The following is a 20,656-nucleotide window of genomic DNA, read 5'->3' as shown; positions in this document are numbered from 1 at the left end:
TTCAAACTTCAGAAGAATGAGATCAGGGCTTTCCCCCTGTTCCTCCTAGGTGATCATTTTTCACTCTCTGCAGAGCCACAGGAAACTCTTGATGTCTTAGCCAGTTGGATTCTTTTTAAATTTTGACTATAGCTAGCAGTTCTTCATCTTTCCTTCTCTCTGGAGCTACCTTTGATTTTCCAAGCAGGAACTGGACCCAAGTGTGTAAACTACCTGCAACTTTATTTTCTTCTCTGTCCCTCAATGACTTTGGAACTATTTCCTTTCCCTAAGATCATCTTGATGCATATTTAGGGAACAAAGATCTCCTTTAGCTTTATATTAATCCAAGAAAAAAGTGGCTTGGAGGTAAATCTACAGACAAATCACATAGAGCAATCCAGAGTAAGTACTATCTAGCTTTGACTTCCTGTATGAGGATAGATGATCATCCTGGTGCCCTTGAAAACGTCATACACATTTGTATGTGGATATATGTAGTACTTCTCAATGCACGATCTTATGGTACAATCACTACACCAGAACCAAACTGACATTTACTTGATTGCTTTTCTTCTAAGTTAACCCTGAAAACGATAATGATAATAATAATAACAGCAACAGCACTCTTTACTTCCTCGGGGTTGCTACCTCTTAGGTACCATGTGAAATAGTCTATGTCTTTAATGTGAAAAATTCTGTAAGATGTTGTTATACCCACTTACAGATAAGGGAAATCAAAGCCCTGAGAATTGAAGTAACTTTGCTCAGGGTCCCTGGGTAAGTAACTGGCCAATGTCAGATCGGAGTTCTGGTTGTCTAATCCCAAAGTCTAAGCAGCTGGATTCTGAGCAGCTGCTTTTCAGTTATTTGAAGTAAAGATGATTCAGACAGGAAGAGCAGGAGGAATGCTACAAAGATTTGCTCAAAACTGAACTATGAAGCATTTGTCAATACTTTGCCCAGCTGGGACCAAGACAAAGGCACCAAGGTTGGAGGCTGGTAGATCATCAGAGAGTCTTTTATGCAGATAGGAGAGACACAGCCCAGAGGACAAGTCTAGGGAGAGCTCAGTGACAATGGGACAAAATGAAGAGATTCATTATTTGCCCAGAGCACAGAGTTGCACACACCCATGACAAAGTTTCAGTGTCATCATTCACACTTAGAGACATCCTTTCACTGGCCAAAGAGAGGTCATTGTAATTCTTTCTTACTCCTCTTTAAAGCCCTGTCTCCCAGCATCCATTGGACCACAGCATGTCCCTAATGTCCATGGTGGTAATTGTGCCTTTGCCCATTAGGCTCAAAACAACATTTTGCAAATTCATTTATATTTAAGATGAGTTTGGATATCTGAGTCCATAATAACTTTAATTTAATAATGTACAATATTATATAAAATATGTTATAGTTAAATATTTTGTAGTAGGATTACTGAAAATTAATTTCCAATCCCTTTTTAATTTGTTGAGATATTAGATCACTTCCTGTTCACCTCCAGTAGATTTCAGTATCTATTTCAAACACACTAAGATAATAGAGAAGTAGAGAAACCCTTGTGATAATAATTGATATTTTTATGTCTTTCACATATATCCTTCTGTCTGATGTGAATTAAGCAATTCAAATTAATACAGCTGGTATATTTCACAGATTAAGAAACTGATCCCTGTTACCACTCCTTTCTGACAAAGAAGGAAAACAGGATTGGAGAAGATAACCTTGCCAAGGTCACCAGCTAGGAAATGGTCAAGTCAGATATACCTACTGAAGCTAGCATTATGAAATCAGGATTTTAACGCACATTTAAAAAATCTAGCGAATCATGAAACTTTCAGAAGCTCCAAACACTGGATGATTTTAGAGCTATTTTGAGGGGAATGATAATTGACATTTAAAGATATCGTGTCTCTTAGCAACTAAAGGAGTTTCATGGAGTTCATTTTATCTTCAACAAGATTCACACCCTGAACCAGGCTGACATTAAACTGTTGCCCTCCCTAAATTCTCAAGGGCCATTGTGCGACATGACATATTTTTCTGTTTCTGCAGGGGAAGGGAGAGAGAGCAAAAAGAGAGGTGACTAATGTTCGTGTCATCAACTAGAAATGCATAAAAAATCCTTGGCCTTTTCTTGATACTGAGCTGACCAGGACATAGTCAAGCTGCTAGAATGGCAAGAACAGACCCTAGTTCACAACCCAAAGGGAGTGGTAATGTGAATTTTGGACATTTTCTCTGAAACCCTCTCACAGTCAGACATTGTGCTATTCTAAATAATCTGTTCTTTCTGTGTAACTAGAAAAAAGCACTGCTTGCTCTTTCAGTAACAGAAGTTTGGATATTTAGTCATGATTTTTGTTTTCCCATCTCCTGATGTATCTATTTCATATTCGCTCACATATTTATGCACTTATCTTTGTATAAATGTAATAAACATAAAGGCTTTTTTTTCTGAAAAGCAAAACTACTGTTGCAATCTCATCATCCTAACTCATCAGCCATTTCCATTTTTGGAGTTCTAAGCAGGTGTGAGTGTGTACACAGATGCTTGTGTAGAAGTGAGATGGTGGTGTGGTTTTGTGTTTTCTTAGGATAGGTAAAAAAATCATCTCTGAACACATTTTCTGATACCATTTCCCTGGTCCTTAAAAGACACAATTGGTGTGGATAGGACAGGAGTTAAAGTCACAGGGACAAGAACATCTAGGAAAATAAGAGATCTAAGTAGGTAAGATTATTCCCTTCCCTAGAAAAGCTAACTCTGCAGCCACTCACCAACAGGTAACAGTACTGGCAAAGGGTCATTCACTCACAGAAGGTCCTACATCTGATAGGAGCACACTCACCTCACAAGTCCTCCTTTGTATCAGGCATAGTGTCAGACACAGAAAATACCCACATGGGAGAAAGTACATTTTCCTGTTCTTGAGAAATTCAGAATTAAGGGTGAAGACAGACATTGACAGTAGTGATTTTAATGAACAGGAAGAAGAAAACTATAGGGATGTTAGGGGTCTTTCAAGGAGGGAATGCTGACCCCAGGGAATTCAGGAAGTCTCCCTAGGGAAGGGATTCATCTGAATATAGGTGTGTTTGCTACTCTAGAAATATTTCCCTACATAGTGATTCTTCCCATTTTCTGTCTGTTCTGTCCCCAGATTGCCCTACCTGCAACCCTACTGTCCACTGGGAAAAATATATCCCTATTCTCTTTTGAGAAAAAATGGCTTTGCTTTGCAGATTGGTGGAAAATATTAGTCTAAATATTATTGCAACCTGCCTAACTTCTGTATTTCCCCAACTTCTACTCTCTGTGGGGGCCCATTAAGGTATTATTATTATTGTCAAACCTTCTCCCTTTAGTTCCTTTCTGCTATAAGCTGCATATAAAGCAAGCAAAGTCACAGAAAATGTCAACATAGTGCATGGGAAACCCTAGTGGTAGTGTCTCTAAGTTGAATGTAAAATTATCACAGATTAGTATAGAAATGATTGTGCTCCCAAAACTGAAATTGCTCGCTCTTGCCCTTGGCTGCTTTTACCTCCAGAGCTCAGAGAAAAGGAGCTTTTAAAATGCTTTTCTCTGACTTGCACTCTGGAGGGATATGACTCTGCAGATCCGATTCTACAACCTCCCGCCAGGACACGGTTATGACAAAGGCTCCCAGGAGATCCCTTATTCTCCTGCAGAGCAAGGGAAGTGCCATGTAGGGAAGGCAGCACAGCAGCCTCAGCAGCTGAGGCAGAAATGTTTGTATCGGCTCCTGGTTTCTCCATCAGTCACTCTCAGACTTCATCCTCCTGTTCCCAAGCATTTAAGGACCCACTGGAGTCCAGTCTCATGTACTACCTAAGATTCCCAAAATACCTTCCATCAGCACATAAATTTCACATACTTACTGAATTATTTGAAAGGATATCTTCTTTTCTTTTGATTAGTGAATACAAATGTAACACAATACGTAAGTAAAATGAAACCGCAACAAACGTTAAATGGTAGAGAAGGACAAGAAGAAAAAAAAAAACACTGTAAGGTGGACACAATATCTTGATGTGAAAGAAAGATAAGTTATGCTTGGAAAATTTAGTTAACTTGCAAAGTGGCAGACAGAGTGAAAGACCTGGGGGATTTCCTGGCTTTCTCACTTTCCAGTTAAACATTATTGGTCAAGTTGCTTAATTGCTTTCAATTTGTTTCCTTATCTGTAAAACCTATCCCACATGGCTTTGTGGAATAAGTATGCTGATACAGGCAGGACAAATGCACAGTGTACTTCACATAGTCTGAACTTAAACATTGTTGACCGTTATGATGTCAGAAGTTTGTATGATCAGCATGCAGCGGAAGCAGTCATTGGAACCACATCTGATTCTCAGACCTCTTCTTGCTTGACCATGGGGCTGCTTTGATGAGGCCACATGGTCAGCCAGCTCTGTTCTTTCTCCCGACGTCCATTTCTAGGAAACTGATGTGTCACTGCCTGCTGAATCAATCCTGATATGGACGGTTTCTTTTTTGTGTGTGTGTTTTTTTTTTTTTCCGGTTCCGGGAATCGAACTCACAACCTTGCGCTTTACAGGCAGGCACTGTGCCGCTGAGCTAAATCCCCAGCCCTCACTCCTGATATGGATCCAACTATGAACGACACTGGCTGCCAGTTCTCTAGTGGCCTACCAGCTTGGGAGGCGGCTGGAGAAGTATGTAGGAGTTGCCACCAGAACTGCTCAGCCAGTGTCACGTTATACCCCTCTAGGGTCTCTGCCTGGGGAATGGGGTTGAATAGGGAGGAGATGGGTGAAATATTATGTAAAATTTTTTTTGGAGAAGGAAAATGGGGAGCCAACAAAACAACTCTCCTCCTAAACCACATGGCCATGCCTGTCTTCTGACTTCACTGATAACAGCTATGGAAGACAGCCAAGGATATTCAAGGAGGAAGAGAAAGATAGCTAAAAGGGTCAAGGATATAGGTGGAGAACTGTAGAGGAGCTAAATGCTGAAAACCTTTCAACCCAAGAATATAGTGGCCAAACACCAACCAACGAGCCAACAGATCAATCATCAGTAACCACAAGGAGAGTAAGAAATAGACCTACAAATAGTACTCATCACCAAACATCAGAATATTAACCCAGAGGGAAACCATTTAAATCTACAGCACTTAATTAAAGAGCAGATAAGGAAGTGATAAATTATTAAATGAGTAAGAACACATTTATTGCGTTTTAAATAGCATTTAGAAACAGTTTATTTATTATCTACATCTTGCCTGTTTCCAACAAAAGGATTTGAGGTTATAGTTCAAAATGAAAACTACTTTGAGAAAATAAATGAAATACTTGCTTACAGGACATCCTGAAGTGTGAAGTGCATTGCAGTTTTTGGAAGTTCACCTTATGCAGGTCACCACATCCTTAGACAGCGTGAAGCTGAAATCAAGCTCATAAACACATCATCCAATCTCATTCACAGATGAGGAACCTGAGGCAAAGGGAGAGATGACCCTCTCTAAAGAGCACACAGTTCACATACATATTAATCACGGCACAACTGGGAAAACAGATCCCATACAGAATGTTTGAAACAGACAAAATTTAATGCGGGGACCTGGATGTGCAGGTGATGGAGGTGGAGTAAAGCCCGTAGGGGCCAGGAAGCAACCCAAGATTACCAAAGCTATACGACTCCCAGGCTAGAGGGGAAGATGAGGAGGAGGTGCAGTAGCTTGAGTCAGAGCCACTCTCCTGGTAGAATCTGGAAGCCCACTGGTCTGTGCTGTTGGAACTGGACCTGCGGAGGTACAGGCTGCAACCTAGCGCATTGCTGAGGCAGGGAGGTAGGCGGAGAAATCTGAGGCTTTCCCTTGCTCCCATTCACCAGTGACCTACCAGTACGAACAGTTGGTCAAATCCAACTGGAAGGCAGGAAACACAGCTGAGGACATGTGCCATGTAACCCTGAATGGAGGAGGGGCAGAGCCAGAGGTAGGTCACTGTTAGACAGTCATTCCTTGGGCACTGCTCTGGGCAGTATTAGCTGTCCAGGTTTTTCCTGGGAGAACACACTATCTTTTAAGGGCAATCATCAGAACTGCTTTCACATGAGCAAACTATGAGGCTATATCCTATTTTGTCAACAAATGCATTCCTGGTAAGTTTCCCAGTCAGGGAGGAATCCTACATCAGCCCTTCTAAATGGTATTTTCTTAGTGCATTTGTTTGGATTTCTGTGTATTGAATTTATTTTTCCTTCATGGGAGGGCCTTCCTGGAAATACAGGCATCCTAAACTTTCAAATTTAGAGTAGAAACATTGCCAGGAAGTTGTTTGTGTAGGTAAAGACTTTAACCCCTAAAAATAACTATCAGCTCCACTAAGTAATCCCAAATAAACAATTTAAGTACAACTCATGAACTTGTTCTGCTTATGAGCTCAAAGACAGATCTTCCATCTTACCTTGTAAGTAAATGAGGGCCCCTAAGACTTCTATTACCACTCTAGAGCTGCTGATGCCCTAGAGCCAGGGACAGAGTCCAGAATGTTTATACCACACCTGACCCATCAGAAATCTGGGGTGGGATCAGAGCACTGCCCTGGACCTCAGTGTGTCAAGGACTGATCCTTTAGATGCTGCATTTTCAAGGTAGTTGTGGGGACAGGTGGGGGTGGTCAGGGGAGTGGCAATTTGCCGTCTCTCAGAAGCATCTTGATAGTTTGAGAGTGCTCAGATCTTGTCTCTAGGACAGTACCAGGCACATGAATACACTGCACCCAGAGGAAGAAGCTGATCATAGATGCTACTTAAATGAATGAAACGTTGAAAAGCTCTCACTCCCTCAAGGCCAAGTTTTGGGTTGTTTTTTTTTTTTGGTTTTTATGATTTTTTTTTTTTCTTTTTCTTTTTCCAAGATCTTCCAGAAAAAGCAGAACTTTAGCCCAGACAGGGCAAGTGTGTCACAAAGTTCTGCTTTCACTGTGTGTTAAGTGGAAATGATTAGGCAAGCGCGTAGTAAGAGATTCCTCTCTGCATTTCCTCCGAGTTGGGGGCAGTCTTGCCATGAACCTCTGCTCACTCAGACTGACTGTGCAAACTGTGATGCTTTGCACTGATAACCCCAGGAGGCCTCGCCTATCTCTCATCACGGCTTATCCACACAGCGTGGTGCTGAGGCACCTCTTCCTGAGTGCCTACGTAGGTGTGAAGATGCTGGAGCGTGCGAGTGTGGGGTGTCCAAAACTGACTTCACGGAGCTGATGTTTGACAAAACCTGTTCCAGGTGCCTGTGGCTGATTGTGAGGTTCTGGCCCTGGATTCTAAAGTTTGGAATAAGTCCATAAAACCTCCACCCTGTTAACTCTGACAACTGTCTTCACCACGGCAACGATTCTCCCAGCACTTTGTCCTAGAATAAGCATTGTACATGCCCAGATGGAACCAGCATTCCTGTGTGATCTCATTCTCCCCACTGTACAGGTGTGCAGACTTTCCCAGCTCTCCCTGGAGTGTGGGGGGAGAACCCAGCTGTCTGTCCTATCGCTTCCTGCGGAAGTATGAGAAAATGTCAAACATTTTGTTTAGTTAAGCTTTAGACTGGGGGTTGTTAGATTTGTCAGATTCTCAAATCTGGCTGCATTTTTAGAATCCCCTGGAGGATTCCTAAAAATACTAATGTTTGGGCCTCTCCCAGATCAATTAAATGAAAATCATTAAGGACATAGTTGGAGAACTGGCTATTCTTTCTTTCTTTCTTTCTTTCTTTCTTTCTTTCTTTCTTTCTTTCTTTCTTTCTTTCTTTCTTTCTTTTTCTGTTTTAACTCTTTAGGTAATTCTAATGAGTAGTCAAGGCTTAGAACCACTGCCCGGGAGCCTAATTATGACCTCATTATTGGGCAAGTAATGTACCTTCAGTTGCCTTAACTGTAAAAGTGATATGAGAACAGGAGCTCAGAAACCACAATCAGAGAAACCAGGAGCTAGAGCTCCAAATCCATCAATTATTGGCCATGTGACCTTTCTCAGTCTCATGCAGCAACTTTACTTAGAGGACTCATGAGAATTCAAATAGGAGAAGTAAATGCGATAACGCAAATAGAGTATACGTACCTGCCGTCGGTAAGCACTCAGTGCCAGCTGCGGTGAGGTAACATTGGTATTGTCCATGAGTTCTCCGGAAGGACTGACCTCCCGAGATTGTGGCTGTCTGGGAATGATTTGGCACCGTGACAGTGTACTGTGGTTCTTACGTCCTCGGAAATGGAAAATGATGCCGAAATTAAGGGGAGGGAGAAAAGAAAGCATGGATGTAGAAGACCCGAAACTAAGAGGTACTTTCTGGTAGGAGAAAAGAGATTGATTTCTTCATGGGGAATTGGCAGAAGCCAGCATAATAAGCCACCTGGTTTCTCTAGCAGTTAAGTGGGCTTCTGTGGGTTGTGAAGATGCCTCTCACCCACATGACTTCCTGGAGTTAGGTGAACTTCAACTGAAGCCACCAGCTGGAATGGATGGTGCTTTAGGTTTTGTGTCAGCTGCAAGCAAGAAAGTGTCAGTGTTCCGGAATGAAGACTGACCCACTGACAGGTTCACCCTGAAGTGAGGCTCCCAGCTCCCCATGCATGCAAGAGACTGCACTACTGGCAGCACATCATTAAGACTCTGCCAGACAAAATCTAACCCTTTGCCCTGGCTGCTCAGGGTCCTGGCAACATAATAATCAGGTCCAATAAAAGAGTCCTCTGGGCCTGCCTACTTGGAAAATGAAGTGCATTTAAGTAACTCCAGAAGGAAGAAAGAAAAAAAAGTTTTACAAGTTTGGACACAGGAAGGAGACACTCAGAGGTCTCACCCATTGTCTTTCTGTGGATGACGTTCCCTTTTTTTCCAGCACAGACTTTATTTAGCCATACTCAGAATGCCAAGCGGCTTCCCCTGGGGCCACTTCATTCTCCTCACTGCAGGGTTATGCTATATGGAAGGGTCTGGGGCTAGAGTTCTGAAACGGCTCCCCAGGACAGCAGGGTATGATGGCTCAGGGCCTAGATCTAGGCACTCACAGTCTGGGAAAGCTACACAGCAGCCTCTCAAACCTTATCGTCCCACTCCCAGGACAGAAGAAAAATTAATATGCTCATGTGTGAGTGTGTGTGTTAGGGAGAGGCCAAGAATAATGGAACAGGAATAGGACTTCTAGTCCAGACTATCTATTAATTCAACATTTGTTCTCTTATAATCAAACTTAAGTTTGAACTTGACTGAGTACATTCAGTAATCATTTTGTGTGCTGCCCCAGGTTATATGGAAATGTTGCCAGGTATACATGTGGAATTCTTTAAAGAAGGTTCTACTGGCCCTGGAATGGTTAAAATGTTCCTTTCTCTGGTGGGAACATTCATATAGGTTCTCTTTTGTGCCAGGGAATGAAGCAGGAAGATTCACTGTGCTCCAATGAGGATCCAGATTCCAGATGCGGAAGGGACTCTTTTGGCCAAAAGGTGAAGCTATAGCTCTCCAAATACTGCAGGCAGTACAGCTAGAAGTAAGACATAGGGCATTTTCTTAGAGAAAGAAGCCATTTGTAGGGTAAGTAATAGACTAGCACCCAGTGTCTCTTGAAATATATTTGGAGAACCATCTAAATGTCAAAGCAGTATTGGATATCTGAGAGATAATCCAGCAGAGCCTGAATCTAATGACTTCAAATGGTAACAAGGACCCTGAAACCAGAACAACACTAGACAGGAACAATAGCACTGGACTCGAACAGTGTGGGACACAGAGAAGACCGGAAGAGCCAGACTGGGCCATGAATTTGCTCCATAGACATTGACCAGTGGTCCCTGGCAGGCCTGGGGGTGGAGGTGAGGAGAGACTATGTGTTTATATCAGAACCCGCAAGCTATGGATGCACCTGGCTGTCAGCTGTCACCACCTTTCTCTCTGAGTTCTTGTCTGCCCTCTAGTTAAAGCTCTACTTACACACACACACACACATTGGCAATTGAAGAGACAGAGAGGGACAGACAGGAGAGGGAGAGGGTAAATCAATAGGCAAATCCAGGCAGTTGTCACTCCAGCATGCAGTTTCCATTATTCTCAACACATCCTGGTCATTCCCTTTGTTGAACTGCTTTTTCCTGTGAGGGTGAGTGGAGGCCAGCTCAGTCAGCTGGTTGCCATGGGGGCTTTTGGGAGCATGCCATCTCGGGGGCCTCTTACTTACAGACTTGGTACTTAGAACAAGATATTGGCCTAGAGGATGGACTGGGACGGCCTTTTGAGAACTAGAGGCAAGCTGATACCAGGGGGTAAAGGGCAGAATAGGGCAGTCAAGAAACCAGAGCAAGCCGGAAAAAAAAAAAGGTGTGGAAAAAGCACATGGAAATGTACAGAAGGATGCTGGAGGCAGAAGGGTGGTCATTCTTTAGGCTGCCCATGTGGGCGAGGTCAAGTCAGATTCATTCAAGGCAAGGAGTGTGATACAGGTCCTGCTCCTGCCATGACCTCCCTGCCTTCCTCCCTTCTGAGCCCTTCATCTCCCTCTCCACAGGACTCCCCAAGGGCCGTCAGTCTCAGGTCATTCTTCTCCAGTGCTTTATGATTAGTGCTGAGCTGTTGATGGGTTCACAGCCATCTCCTGCTCTGAAGTCTTCCCAGCCCTCCTCAGCTCCTTGATTGTCACTTTTCTGAGCTAAAGCCTTCAGGCTCTTGGCAGGAAGCTGTTGCTCTTCAGAAAGCACACAGGGGTCAAATTTGGCTCTGTCTTTTACTAAAGGTTTCTAAGCCTCTCCGCCCTCAGTTTTCTCATCTGCAAATGGAGCTATTCCACCCAGGTCTGATGTGAGAATCACAGGAACGTTGTGTAGGCAGGGAAGTTCCTGACACTTGAAGCCACCAATTCAGCAATTCTCTTGCACTACCATTCAAAACTTCTTTTGTAATTGCTTTGAATTCTTTAACTCTTTCTTTGACAATGATAAGAATAGCCATCATTTATCAGGCGATTGCTCTCTACTACACACTGTAGCTACCACAGACATATGTTATCTCTGGTGAGCACATCCCCGGTTACTACCAACCCCACTGTGGGTGAAGAAGCAATGCTGGGAAAAGTCCAGATGCAGAATCAGTCCAGGTTGCACCTGCTGTCGGTATGCGAGCCCAGGGCCAAATCCCAATCTTTCCATCATGCAGTTCAGCTGGCCTCCGAGGCTAGGGCGCAAGCTCAGGCTGTTCTCTGGTGTCAGGCTGAGCTTAGGGCCACAAAGCATCTACTCATCTATGTCTTCTACAGTATCTAGCCCCTTGCTTCCTGGTACCTAGCAGATACTAATTTATTTTTGCTGGTTTCTAACATTCTAAGAAAAAACAATACTGAATTGTCTGCAAGATCATTTATAACTCTTCACCTATAGATCCTTTCTACAGACTGTGGTCTTTGGACTCCAAGAGGTTAACTAACTTAAAGTACGGATGGTTTTAAGAAAGTGCTGCATCCACACATAATGCAGTCAGTAGGAGCAGGGGGTGAAGGGCAGCATCCAGTATACTCGAGAGCACAGTCCAGGAAGAAAACCACTTTCCCTGGCTTGGAAGAATTTGGGTCTGACTGGGTGGGCATGTGATTCCCTGGCTGGCAAGACAGAACAAGCAATGAATCAGTTGCCCAGTGCAATGGTATGTGCTATTTCCAAGCTGCCCAGCTCATGAGCACTGCACAATCCATCAGCCCACTCTGATTTGTCACAGCAAAGGCTGCCTTCTTAGTAAACAGTTGTCCACACTTCTGTTGGTTCTGAGTCACCACTTAGCGTTCAAACTGAAATGCCAGCAGCAGCGCAGCCCTCGGAGTACACTATGCAGTGTGAAACTGAGGGCTGGAGGCTGGTGAGATGGCACTTCCCGTGGAAACTTCCACAGAGGAGTGGAACTGCTGGCCAGGGAGCCCCAAGGGACCCCTGCAGGCAGCCCCCATCCACAGCTACGTCTCCCGCTCAGTGACCTCCTTAAGAGCTGAGGAAGTGTAGGTGAACAGGTCCAGGGACTTGCCCAAAGCCCCATGAGTCATCTCATGAGCTGGCACCTACCCTGTCCTCCATTGCCCCTCACTCATCCACATGCATCCCCTTCTCGGGCGAATGAAGTCATCCCAGCTCCCGGAGCATGCCGTGTTCTTTCACCTCTTTTACCTCATACATGTGTTCCACCCACCTGGAAAGCCATAACTATTCTTCCATGACTGTTGGACATCTCCTCTATCCCCCAACTCAAGTGGCCAAATCCCTCCTGACTGGTGGCTTCCCCAGCAGTGCCCTCCCAGCACAGCAGATTGCCACTGTGCACGTTGGGTCACCTCGTGTGGGTCCATATAACTGCCCATTACACAGGGTCACATCATTTGGTAAAAAGGGCCATGGAGTCAGGTAGCAGTTAGGATTGTGTTCAGCTTCCAGTAACCAGAAGCCCAAGCAGTCAATATCTTAGACAAATCAAGGGCTAATTGAAAAAATGTTACATGTAGCCAAGGGCACTACAACTATAATATCATTAGGGACCCAGTTTCCTTCAAGATTTCTGCTCAGCCACCTTCATCCCGTGGCTGTTTTTCCCATGCTTATCACCAGTGATCGTAAAGTGGCTGCTCCTTTCCCGTATACCCAGCTTCCAGGCTGGAAATCAGTGGGTGTGACTGGTAATGAGGCAGTCATTCACCAAGCTGCTCCTTTCTAGAGTTTTCCTGAGAGAGGCACCTAGTGACTTCCACTTGTCTTTCCTCAGTCAAAATGGTATCATAGGAATATCCTTAGAGACAGAGAGACTGGGAGCCAGATTTGTGCAGATGAATATACTGAAATCCAGAATGCAATCAGGGTTTGGTTAGAAAGGCAGAGGTTGAAGGCTATTGGATCAGCAAGTTTCAGTGCCTGCCACATGCCACAAGGACTACGTCTCACTTAGCACGGCTTCTTGGTGGCTTAGCATAGGAAATGGAAGCCAGTACATACTCAATAAATAAAAATTCAAGAAAGATAGGAGCTGAAGTTTTGTGACCCCTCCTTTACGCCCCCCATGCTATTTGCATAGTGTGACTCAGCCCATCTCTGAGCTTCAGACATGGAGTAAAGCCTTCTGGGAATGGGAGGTGGTGTCTTAAGAGGAGTCCAGACAGATGCTTACTTGCTCCAGCAGGAAGCACTCAGTTTAGCAATGCCTGGGAGGTAGGAGAAAGAGAGGGGATGATACTTTTCTTGAGATCTACAGTTTCATGGAGCACCCATTCTCTGTTCAGAAAGAGCATGGTATCAGCACATGGCTTCAAGAGCCTTTCTGGGTCCTTGGGATGTCTCTGTCCTGTGTCTCTCTCTCTGTGGAGATTACTCAGCTACAGAGCCGGGCCCAGCCATGATCCTCTAAGACCAGAAACTATTTCTGTATGTGATCATTGTTTCCAGCTTTTCACAATGATAAACAACTTTGCAGTGAGCATCCTTGAAATAAGTCTTTGAATTCATTCTTGTATATCTTAGTTACTTTTTTCTTACTCTAAATTCCAAAGAGTAGACATCCTGGGGAAAAGGGTACATTCCCTTTCAAAGTTTCCACTGGGTATCATTTAACTGCTGATGAGTCTTGTTGCCTTGTGCTCCCTTCTGTCATGGCTGAGAAGGTTGACATTCCGGTAGTGCTCCCCTGCCTTCCGAGAGCTTCAGCCTTCCGAGAGCTTCAGTCGTCACAGTCACCCCTGGGCCTAGTCCAGTGGCGGCGAACCTGTAGTGTGAGTGTGGTTTGTTTTTCTTTTAAGAAAGAAGATGTTAATGTTTGTGTTGTTTTTTCTAAACTTAACCCTCAGTACTCAGGTTTAATTGCAGTGTAAGCACTTTGCAATACATAAATGGGTTTGAGGCTGCAGTTTGGGCATTCGTCTCTAAAAGGTTCGGCTTCACTGGGCTAGTCTCTCTTCCTTTCTGAATTAACAGCAGAACAACTGCAAACCAGAAACAAAGCTGGAAGATGCATGAAGTTACCATGTCTTGAGTCCCCTGCTTGATTGCAAGTTTCCTCCTGAGAAGAATGAGAATCATTTATACTGCTCACATGAGGGAAGCATTCATTAAATTCCTGATGAGAAATCGCTGAGATTTTCCCATGGGTCCTGGGGTTATTTTTTACTTCCCCTCCTCTCTGTTTTCTCTATCAGGTCATCCAGTCTCTCTTTGTAAGGAGCCTTCTCATCTAACTCGGCCTCACAGCTGCCTCTGATGCTGTCTTAGTCACGTGCTCAGCAGTGCCCCCATCTGACCGTCTTGTGGCCATTGCTTTGCAGCCAGTCCTTCAAAACCACTGGAACAGTTGTTCTAAATACCCTAACCGTGTCACAATCAAGTCTTATCTTTTGTTTCAAAACCTGTTCTTACAACACAGCAGCTCCGAGAGGACCTTGATCACTCACGTCTGCAGGGATGAGGAGGGACCCACAAGCTGCCTGATTCTAGGGAAGCCTCTTGTCTCCTCTTTCCCACTCCTCTCCTCCCGAAGCCATGTTAAGAGCAATCTAGTTGACATCCTTCACTCATAGATGAGGAATTTGGAGATCTCATGCCTCAAACATCCCCCCTCTACCCTTCAAATGGCAAACCTCCATTCCCTGTTAAAATTCAACTCGTTTCTTGTAGGAAATCTTGAGGTACCCCCTGCTAATATCCTCTTCCAAAAGGATTGGGGGCCCCTGCTGCATCCTCATAGCTCCCTGTACTTACTGTCCTTCTGGGTTCTGACTACTCATTTGTCTTTAAATTTTCCTCAGCCATCTGCAAATCCCTTGAGGGTAGGTATTGGGATTCATCTCTCTCTGTCCTTAGAGACCATTTGGAGCTTTCAAAGATAACAAACAGCCCACTGAGGCATGTGTGTTATATGTCACCACCACTGCTACAGACTACAGTAGTGCACTTGTTGGGTTGTTGTGCCAGGGCTGTTTATGGAATGACCACATGAACAGTTGATCATAGGCTGGAGGAAGATTACTGCTGGTAGAGAAAAGGTATTAATAGTGACTCCCCCTAGATGCACAGAATAGAGCTGGCTTTCCCCTTTCACATGCAATTGGTCTGATGGCCTTCCTTTCAGTGAAACACCCTGGAGAGGTGTGTCTAAACAATGTGCTGTCTTTTGGGTCAGAAACACAACTCTTCTGGTATACTGCTTTACTTTTGTGGGGGAACCAAGTAATGTACCTCCCCTGTGCCTGAAATGACAGGACTTGAACTATTTTTCCTTCAATAGCTATACAGGCTGTGGTCAAACAGTACAGTGAATGTTTCATTGTAAAAAAATTATTATATTAGAAGACACATTGCCATTAATATACCCCCCTCACTTCAAACACACTTATCCCATCATTCTCACTACTTTCTGAAGCAGTTCTGGAAATCCTCTTTTGTTTGTTTGTTTGTTTTTTTTTGTGTTGTCTCAATGCCTTGAATTGATTCAAAATGTTTACCGTAATTTCTGTAAAGTAAAAACACTAGGTGTGCCCTCACCTTTATTCACAGGGACCTGGCACCATGTGACTTCTGACTCTTCCCCAAAGTCAAAATTACCATGAAAGGAGAACATGTTGAATCTGTTCAGGACATTGAGGCAACCAGAACAGAGCAACTAAAGACCCTCCTGAAAAAGGACTTCCAGACCTGCTTTAGAAAGTGCCAAGAAGGAAGGGATAAGTGTGTTTGAAGCAATGTGTCTTGTACTGTGAAACATTTTTCAAATGTAAACATTCACCCTATTGCATGTGTTTTTTCAATTACTCTTTGCAGTTATCTTAAGAGTTTCATATTATTTTTTCTCCAAATTAGAAACAAAACTAGAGGTAGGGGCGTTGCAGTCGTGGCCAGCACACTGGGACCAGTAATGGTGCTGAACTGAAGGTTCGGCCTCCGGAGCTCACTCCCTGCGTTATTAAGGATGCCTTTCTGAGCACAGTCTGTCCCCTCAACTCCTCAGTGAACTAAGCCGTTCCCACTTTGGCTGCCTGAGCTTGAGGCCTTGTTAGCATTTTGTGGGTGGAACAAGAATCCAATTTCCCTGACTCTAGTCAGTCTACTAGATCTAGAACTTATGTCAGTTTAGTGGATATAATTTTTTTTAAAGGATGAGAAAAGTGAGACTTAGGTTGTTGGTTGACACAAGAAGTTTGTGCACAGCCTGGTGCAGCAGCAGGCTGTTGGGCTGAGGTCCACAAACCCCGCAGGCTGGTGGCAGCCCCCTCACTCGGGCATTCTAGGGAAACAGCGCCCTCTTTAGGCCGATTGGAGGAACAGCAAGAATTGCGGGCCCGCAGACCCGGAACTGCGTAGTATCTGCCAATGGAAGAACTCTCCCAAGTACCTGGTGGGGTCTTCGCACAACTTGTTAAGATGTTGTTGTTGCTGTGTGCCCATTAAGAAATCATATTTTATCCAGAACTCTGAGACTGGAAAATGGCTTTGGCAGCTAGCATTCAGTTGCAGAGTATCTCAACTCTTTGACTTTGTAATGTCCCTCTTTCTCTACCTCTTGTGTTGTGGAGAATAAGCGGGAAGAGAAGTTAGAGGTGGTAGCAGAGACTGCAGAGGGAGTTGTCAGCACCTGGCTCAAAGGAATGGGTGGTCTTCCCGGTCCTATCTAGTGGATAGGATGGGTTCTTGCTGCCCAGATGGAGGCTGAGGAAAAGGTACCGGGTACAGGCCCTCAGAGGTGCAGACCTCCAGCTTCCATCCAGCAACAAGATCTGAAGAGGACCGAGAGGAACAGCAGGTCAGGACCCATGCACGTTTGAAGACCCAGAGGAAAAGACCACTAGTTGCAATATCTCTTCCACCCTTAGTACCAATTAATGACGTTGACTGGATGCCCATAAAGATCTGTGATCTGGAAGGACACTGGAGTTATTCCACACACCTCAAATTCAGCTCCTAAATTCTCGTCCACTTATCTCAGACAAATAGACCCCAAAGAATTCACACTCACATTGTTTTTTAGAGACAATCTTGGATGTATAAATTTAGAACCCATCTCCTGTATGAAGAGCTGGAAGGTGATGAGATTATAGCCCAGACACAGTCTTGCTGTAAGAGAGCCCTTGGTGACTCTTGAACCCTTTTATTGCACCAGAGGATGAGTTGCATTTCTAAAAATTGGATAAGCAATTGATACCAGCTCTGCTCTGAGGCCACCTGGATGGCCTGAGGGAGTCCACGTGCCCTCCTGGTGATGCAAACGCGCCACAGAATGTTAACTTTTTCCTACTGGCATAGACTCTCAAGGTCAAGAGTGAAATTTAGGCCCACTGTGTAGCATTTGCCAAGTCCTATTCCTCACTGGGCCTTACTGATCTCATCTGTGAAATGAGGGGATGGGCAAGACCAGGGGTTCCTAGTCACAGTCTGCAGGGTCAAGAGATCCTGGGGTACAGACCTTCAGCTTCACCTGGCCCAGAAAATCTTCCCTTGCATCCACGTCACATTGGGTGTATAGCAAGTACTTTGAACAAAGAACTCACGGCTAAAGCAAGATGGTAGGAATTCACCAGTGGTTGTTATATTGCACATTGTTGTCTTCAAATTAGTTGTTCAGATTATCAGATATAAGCATGCAAAATCAGTCAAAAAATTTAAGTATTAACTGTTCCTTTCAGCAAATCAATAGACATCAGCAGTACAATTATCTCGGCTATCCTTGTATATACATATACTTTTCCCTTCCTTCTTTCTTTTCTCCTTTCCCTCATCCCAGTTGTTCCTTCCCTTTGAACAATTTCTTTCCCTTTCACAATGCTATTGTACCTTTCGGGTTTTAATTACTCTTTCAAGTTCTTACACTGTGGAGACAACATGTTTACACATGTGGGTCTGATTTATTTCACTTATGAGTATCTAGTTGTCTCATAGTTGTATCTGTTTATCTATAAAAGCTTCATTTATCTTTTTTTATAACTGAATAATACTCCATTCTATAAAAATACCACATCTTTTTATATCCATTCCTCAGTTGATGGGCATTGGGTTGTTTCCAAAATTGTGCTATGACAAATTGTGCTGCTTTTAACATGGATGCACATATATTGCTGTGGTATGATGTTTTCAGTTTTTCTGGAAAAATACACAAAAGGGGAATAGCTGGATTAAGTGGAACCTCTAATCCTAGTTTTGTGAGGAATCTCCATACTGATTTCCATAGTGGTTGCACCAGTCTACACTCCCACCAGCAGTGGAGAAGGGTTCCTTTTTTCCATAGCCCCTCCAGCATTTGTTATGGGTTGATTTCTTGATGACAGCCATTCTTTCTGGGGTGAGATGAAATCTCAGTGTTGTTTTAACTTGCATTTCTTGAATGACCAATGATGTTGAACATTTTTTCATATGTTTATTTGCCATTGTATTTCTTCATCTAAGAAGTGTGTATTCATTTCAGATGCCCATCTTTGGATTAAGTCTTTAAATTTTGGGGACCTGATTTTTAAAAAATTCTTTATATGCTCTAGATAGAAGTCTTTTGTCTGAGGGGCAGTTGGCTAAAATTTTTTCCCAATTTATAAGTTTTCTTTTTACCCTGTTGGTGATTTCTTTTGATGTATACGCAATAATTTTAAGTCAGAGGCATTTGGCTTTCCACTACAGACTTGACTTTAGACACACAGTTTGCATCTTTATCTTCAGCGAGGTGACCAGGATGAATACTTTTGCTCCCATGAAGCTTCCAGGTTTCTGCTTGTTTCACTCTTGACTGTCGAACACAGAGTATTCACAGATTTCTAAAAGGTCTAAGGAATGTGATTCTTCTAACAATTAGGACTGGCAAAAGAATTGAGCTGATAAAAAGGGTTTTCTTTTTTTTAATGACTTGTTTATTTATAGAAAAATTCTTCAGAAAAATAAAATTTTATTGTGTTTAGTGAATCTTACTTGATAGATATTCTTTATTAAAAACAGTAAGATTTCATGGGAAAGAATAGCAAATTTATCATAATAATTCGGTTAGCATATTATTTGTGTGATTATTTTTGTCATTTGTCCACTCATCATATTGGGAAAAAAAAAAAAAAAGAAAAGAAAAGAAACTGAGATTAATTGTGGGCCTACTCAGTGGCAGGTACTTTTCTGGGGAATATTCTCACGCATAATCTGCAGAGCAGTCCTGCAAAAGCTATTCACTGATTTCTACACATAATGAAACTGAAGCTTAATATTTTTCTGCCGTTCACAGAACCAGTAAGAAGGCAAGGTCTGAACTCCGTGGCCATCCGACTCAGCCTTAGAGTCTATGTGCACCTTTTCTACCTGCCAGTGTAGCCTCCTGGCTTGCTTAATATTATTTGTTCCCAGTTGGTTGCAATCACCTTTTGGCACATCTCTGAGTAAGCACTAGAAAAATAAGTGATACTTTAACATTTCAAAGGTCACTAGCAGCTCCTTTAACCTCTAGTCAGCACTGAAGGCCCAAGAGTTCTCTAATATTCCCCAGAGTTGTACCACGAGATTTAGGAATATCAGTATTGTAGGGACCAATGTTTTCTAATTTGTAGACTTTGTCACCTTGTCTCAGTTGGATATGAAGTTCACATCACACTTAGGACGTAGATCCTACCCTTTAAAAGTAGGATTTTGAGCTAGACATGGTAGTGCATGCCTATAATCCCAGCACTCGCAGAGGCTGAGGCAGGAGGATCTGTTGTCAAGCCCAGCCTCCACAACTTAGACTCTGTCTCAAATTTTTAAATAAAATGGGCTGAGGACGTAGCTAAGGGCAAAGGCTCTGGGTTCAGTCTCCCATGATGCTAAAAAATTTTTTTAAAAAGCAAGATTTTGCAACAAAGTAGTTAAAGGTTTACAAAAAGGATAAAATATTTTTTCCCCTAGATTATCCCATTCAGGGTTTTTTTCATTTAACTAAATTAAAGATATTTGGTGAAGACTGGCAAGTTTTGTATCCTGAAAGTCTTTGGAATTAAAAACTATTCACATATAATTTAAAAAAATAATTATAAAATTTCATTTTATGGTGATCATCATCACTATTTTCATAGATAAAATTTACTTTTAAAAGTAAAAATAGGCTTTTCTCCTCAAAATTTTTATTCCATCCCCCCACACTCACACTTGGTTTCCAATATGAGCACTTTCTTTTCCACCTCCGCATTGCCTTACTGGCCCTTCCCTCTCCCATTCTGAAAACTGCATTATGAAAAATTAATGGTAAATGTGCATAATAGTCAAAATAATGTTGAAAAAACCAAATTTGGGGGATTCACACTTTCCACTCTCAAAACTTACTATAAACCACGCTTGCCAAGAGAGTGTGGCACTGAATTGAGTACAGACATGTATCGATGGACAGAAATCGGACGTGCATTAATAAATCCTGAAGTCATGGTCAATTATTTTTTGATAAAAATGTCAACAAAATTCAATGGAGAAAGGACAGTCTTTTCAACACAAGCACTTGTATAATGCCATATCCAGGTTGAAAGGAGTGAAGTTGGACCACTATGTCCCACAACATAGGAAAATGACTCAAATGTAAATGTGAGAATTAAAACTACAGCAATCTGAGAAGAAAACATAGGAGTAAGCATTACATAAGGAGATCTAAAAGTACAAGGAACAAAGAAAAAAGTAAAATCTAAAAGTTTGTAGC

At 42.9% G+C, this 20,656-nt stretch overlaps 1 long non-coding RNA gene across 1 annotated transcript in view; it reads left to right on the top strand.

The window, feature by feature from the left end:
* Window positions 1–10,077, top strand: part of LOC102022620 — an 83,325-nt gene extending 73,248 nt beyond the window's left edge. Inside the window, exon 4 of the long non-coding RNA XR_001234296.1 lies at window positions 9,400–10,077. This is a non-coding gene — a long non-coding RNA (uncharacterized LOC102022620). The remainder of the gene's footprint in view (window positions 1–9,399) is intronic.
* The last annotated feature ends 10,579 nt before the right edge of the window (window positions 10,078–20,656 follow it).

The sequence above is a fragment of the Chinchilla lanigera genome, unplaced genomic scaffold (assembly GCF_000276665.1).
Source record: "Chinchilla lanigera isolate Chin_1 unplaced genomic scaffold, ChiLan1.0 scaffold00024, whole genome shotgun sequence".
Taxonomy (NCBI): Eukaryota; Metazoa; Chordata; class Mammalia; order Rodentia; family Chinchillidae; genus Chinchilla; species Chinchilla lanigera.
Note: the sequence above shows the minus strand (reverse complement) of the source record. Positions and strands in the feature narration are given on the sequence as shown.